At 47.6% G+C, this 5,222-nt stretch overlaps 1 non-coding gene across 1 annotated transcript; it reads left to right on the forward strand.

Annotated features, from left to right (window-relative positions):
* Positions 1-3,236: 3,236 nt before the first annotated feature.
* Trnal-caa (transfer RNA leucine (anticodon CAA)) lies at positions 3,237-3,311 on the forward strand. The gene has a single exon. It is a non-coding gene; the product is annotated as a tRNA-Leu (tRNA).
* The last annotated feature ends 1,911 nt before the right edge of the window (positions 3,312-5,222 follow it).

A 5,222-nucleotide genomic window follows, 5' to 3' on the forward strand; every position in this document is an offset into this window, starting at 1 on the left:
TGGCCAGGGTAGTTGACTTACACCTTCTACAGCACGTTGGGTGGCACGGGATACATGCGGACGTGCATTGTCCTGTTGGAACAGCAAGTTCCCTTGACGGTCTAGGAATGGTAGAACGATGGGTTCGATGACGGTTTGGATGTACCGTGCACTATTCAGTGTCCCCTCGACGATCACCAGTGGTGTACGGCCAGTGTAGGAGATCGCTCCCCACACCATGATGGCGGGTGTTGGCCCTGTGTGCCTCGGTCGTATGCAGTCCTGATTGTGGCGCTCACCTGCACGGCGCCAAACACGCATACGACCATCATTGGCACCAAGGCAGAAGCGACTCTCATCGCTGAAGACGACACGACTCCATTTGTCCTTCCATTCACGCCTGTCGCGACACCACTGGAGGCGGGCTGCACGATGTTGGGGCGTGAGCGGAAGACGGCCTAACGGCGTGCGGGACCGTAGCCCAGCTTCATGGAGACGGTTGCGAATGGTCCTCGCCGATACCCCAGGAGCTACAGTGTCCCTAATTTGCTGGGAAGTGGCGGTGCGGTCCCCTAAGGCACTGCGTAAGATCCTACGGTCTTGGCGTGCATCCGTGCGTCGCTGCAGCCCGGTCCCAGGTCGACGGGCACGTGCACCTTCCGCCGACCACTGGCGACAACATCGATGTACTGTGGAGACCTCACGCCCCACATGTTGAGCAATTCGGCGGTACGTCCACCCGGCCTCCCGCATGCCCACTATACGCCCTCGCTCAAAGTCCGTCAACTGCACATACGGTTCACGTCCACGCTGTCGCGGCACGCTACCAGTGTTAAAGACTGCGATGGAGCTCCGTATGCCACGGCAAACTGGCTGACACTGACGGCGGCGGTGCACAAATGCTGCGCAGCTAGCGCCATTCGACGGCCAACACCGCGGTTCCTGGTGTGTCCGCTGTGCCGTGCGTGTGATCATTGCTTGTACAGCCCTCTCGCAGTGTCCGGAGCAAGTATGGTGGGTCTGACACACCGGTATCAATGTGTTCTTTTTTCCATTTCCAGGAGTGTAGATCAATGAAGAATGTCGTGTGACTAGGGCCTCCCGTCGGGTAGACCATTCGCCGGGTGCAAGTCTTTCGATCTGACGCCACTTCGGCGACTTGCGCGTCCATGGGGATGAAAAGTTGATGATTGGGACAACACAACACCCAGGCCGACCCAGCCGGCAATCGAACTCCGTCCCTTAGGATTGAGATTCTGTCGAGCTGACCACTCAGCTACAGCTACTGACAGTCAGCGTCTTTTGAAAGCTTGCAACACTTCTGAGTACACTCAGCGCAACATGACTTATTGTCTTCCAGCGTACAGCTGTGACAGGGCATCTCAAGAGGAATAGTAGATAGTTTAAGTGGTGGTAGTATAAACTAACGTGAATAAAACATTTCATATAATACGTGTCCAGTTTGTATTGGCTACAGAAAGATAGATGATTATTGAGATAAGATTTCCTTTCAAGTGCTCATATTGAATTTGCTGTGGGTTTATTTTGGGGGCCAGCTTGTGAAGTTTCGCTTGGTTTTGCATAAATGAACTTTTCAACTGCGCTTCTGACTTGTTGACCAATATCGTTTTAACGTGCACCCCATATTCAAAAATGCTGAGTAAGCCGATATAGTGTTTGTGTATGGGTCTTGTAATGCAAACGCTGCTTGTAGGTAACATGCTAGAGGATTTCCTAACCATAGATTCAAGGTGGTTCAATCCAGTTTTCTCTGAACTGTGTGAGACTGGCGGAGTACCCGGCAGTCACACCTCACCTGAACAGAGTGTGTATGAAGGGGGAGGCATTATGTAGTTAATCCTCGAATTGGCACACACGAAAATTTTACATGTATTTGTGTTCAACATACAAGAGCATAGCGAATGTTACCTATGCTCATCTACATCTACATCCATACTCCGTAAGCCACCTGACGGTGTGTGGCGGAGGGTACCTTGAGTACCTCTATCGGTTCTCCCCTCTATTCCAGTCTCGTGGAAAGAAAGATTGTCGATATGCCTCTGTGTGGGTTCTGATCTCTCTGATTTTATCCTCATGGTCTCTTCACGAGATATCCGTAGGAGGGAGCAATATACTGCTTGACTCCTCGACTTGCGCCATAGGGTGGTGGGGTTTCAGTTTCCGCTGGATAGGTCAGGAGTCCACTACACGCAGCAGGCGGCTACACGGGTAGCAGGGGTTGTGTGGCGTGAACTGGGCGGTTTTTTAGGTTAGATGGCCTCGGGCAAGTACAGAAAGAGCAACAGCCTCAAAGGGTGCGAGAAAAAGCCAGGACACGCGGGGACCAAGCAGCAGTCGGTATTGTAATTGTAAACTGTCGAAGCTGCATTCGTAAAGTACCAGAACTTCAAGCGCTGATAGAAAGCACCGAAGCTGAAATCGTTATAGGTACGGAAATCTGGCTGTAGCCAGAGATAAATTCTGCCGAAACTTTTACAAAGGCACAGACGGTGTTTAGAAAGGATAGATTGCATGCAACCGGTGGTGGAGTGTTCGTCGCTGTTAGTAGTAGTTTATCCTGTAGTGAAGTAGAAGTGGATAGTTCCTGTGAATTACTATGGGTGGAGGTTACACTCAACAACCGAGCTAGGTTAATAATTGGCTACTTTTACCGACCTCCCGACTCAGCAGCATTAGTGGCAGAACAACTGAGAGAAAATCTGGAATACATTGCACATACATTTTCTCAGATTGTTACAGTCTTAGGTGGAGATTTCAATTTACCAGATATAGACTGGGACACTCAGATGTTTAGGACGGGTGGTAGGGACAGAGCATCGAGTGACATTATACTGAGTGCACTATCCGAAAATTACCTCGACCAATTAAACTGAGAACCGACTCGTGGAGATAAAATCTTGGACCTACTGATAAGAAACAGACCCGAACTTTTCGAGTCTGTAAGTGCAGAACGGGTAATCAGTGATCATAAGGCCGTTACAGCATCCCTGAATATGGAAGTTAATAGGAATATAAAAAAGGGAGGAAGGTTTATCTGTTTAGCAAGAGTAATAGAAGGCAGATTTCAGATTACCTAACAGATCAACACGAAAATTTCTGTTCCGACACTGACAATGTTGAGTGTTTATGGAAAAAGTTTAAGGCAATCGTAATAAGCAGGAGAGCTTCTGTAAAGTTTGGAAGGTAGGAGACGACGTACTGGCAGAAGTACAGCTGTGAGTACCGGCCGTGAGTCGTGCTTCGGTAGCTCAGTTGGTAGAGCACTTGCCCGCAAAAGGCAAAGGTCCCGAGTTCGAGTCTCGGTCGGGCACACAGTTTTAATCTGCCAGGAAATTTCATATCAGCGCACACTCCGCTGCAGAGTGAAAATCTCATTCTATTAGATACAGGCTCCCAGGTAGATGCTATTTTCCTTGACTTCCGGAAGGCGTTCGATACAGTTCCGCACTGTCGCCTGATAAACAAAGTAAGAGCCTACGGAATATCAGACCAGCTGTGTGGCTGGATTGAAGAGTTTTTAGCAAACAAAACACAGCATGTTGTTCTCAATGGAGAGACGTCTACAGACGTTAAAGTAACCTTTGACGTGCCACAGGGGAGTATTATGGGACCATTGTTTTTCACAATATATATAAACGACCTAGTATACAGAGTCGGAAGTTCCATGCGGCTTTTCGCGGATGATGCTGTAGTATACAGAGAAGCTGCAGCATTAGAAAATTGCAGCGAAATGCAGGAAGATCTGCAGCGGATAGGCACTTGGTGTGGGGAGTGGCAACTGACCCGTAACATAGACAAATGTAAAGTATTGCAAATACATAAAAACAAGGATCTTTTATTGTATGATTATATGATAGCGGAACAAACACTGGTAGCAGTTACTTCTGTATAATATCTGGGGGTATGCGTGCGGAACGATTTGAACTGGAATGACCATTTAAATTAATTGTTGGTAAGGCGGGTACCAGGTTGAGATTCATTGGGAGAGTCCTTAGAAAATCTAGTCCATCAACAAAGGAGGTGGCTTACAAAACACTCGTTCGACCTATACTTGAGTATTGCTCATCAGTGTGGGATCCGTACCAGATCGGGTTGACGGAGGAGATAGAGAAGATCCAAAGAAGAGCGGTTCGTTTCGTCATAGGGTTATTTGGTAAGCGTGATAGCGTTACGGAAATGTTTAGCAAACTCGAGTGGCAGACTCTGCAAGAGAGGAGCTCTGCATCGCGGTGTAGCTTGCTGTCCAGGTTTCGAGAGGGTGCGTTTCTAGATGAGGTACCGAATATATTGCTTCCCCCTACTTATACCTCCCGAGGAGATCACGAATGTAAAATTAGAGAGATTCGAGCGCGCACGGAGGCTTTCTGGCAGTAGTTCTTCCCGCGAACCATACGCGACTGGAACAGGAAAGGGAGGTAATGACAGTGGCACGTAAAGTGCCCTCCGCCACACACCGTTGGGTGGCTTGCGGAGTATAAATGTAGATGTAAATGTAGATGAAGGTTAGTTCTCGAAACTTCAACAAAAGCTCGTACCGAGCTACTGAGCGTCTCACTTGCCGAGTCTTCCATTGGGGTTTATCTATCATCCCCATAATGCTTTCGCTATTACTAAATGATCCTGTAAGGAAGCGCGGTGCTCTTCGTTGGATCTTCTCTATCTCTTCTATGAACCCTATCTGGTACGGATCCCACACCGGTGAGCAGTATTCGAGCAGTGGGTGAACAAGTGTACTGTAACCTACTTCCTTTGTTTTCGGACTGCATTTCCTTAGGATTCTTCCAATGAATCTCAGTGTGGCATCTGATTTAACGACAATCAACTTTATATGATCATTCCATTTTAAATCACTCCTAATGCGTACTCCCAGACAATTTATGAAGTTAACTACTTCCAGTCGCTGACCTGCTATATTGTAGCTAAATGATAAAGGATCTATCTTTCTATGTATTCGCAGCACATTACACTTATCTACATTGAGATTCAATTGCCATTCCCTGCACCAAGCGTCAATTCGTTGCAGATCCTTCTGCATTTCAGTACAATTTTCCATTATTACAACCTCTCGACGTACTACAGCATCATCTGCAAAAAGCCTCGGTGAACTTCCGATGTTATCCACAAGCTTATTTATATACAGGCTGGTCCATTGATAGTGACCGGGCCAAATATCTCACGAAATAAGCATCGAACGAAAAAACTACAAAGAACGAAACTTGTGT

Source organism: Schistocerca cancellata, chromosome 11 (assembly GCF_023864275.1).
Source record: "Schistocerca cancellata isolate TAMUIC-IGC-003103 chromosome 11, iqSchCanc2.1, whole genome shotgun sequence".
NCBI lineage: Eukaryota > Metazoa > Arthropoda > Insecta > Orthoptera > Acrididae > Schistocerca > Schistocerca cancellata.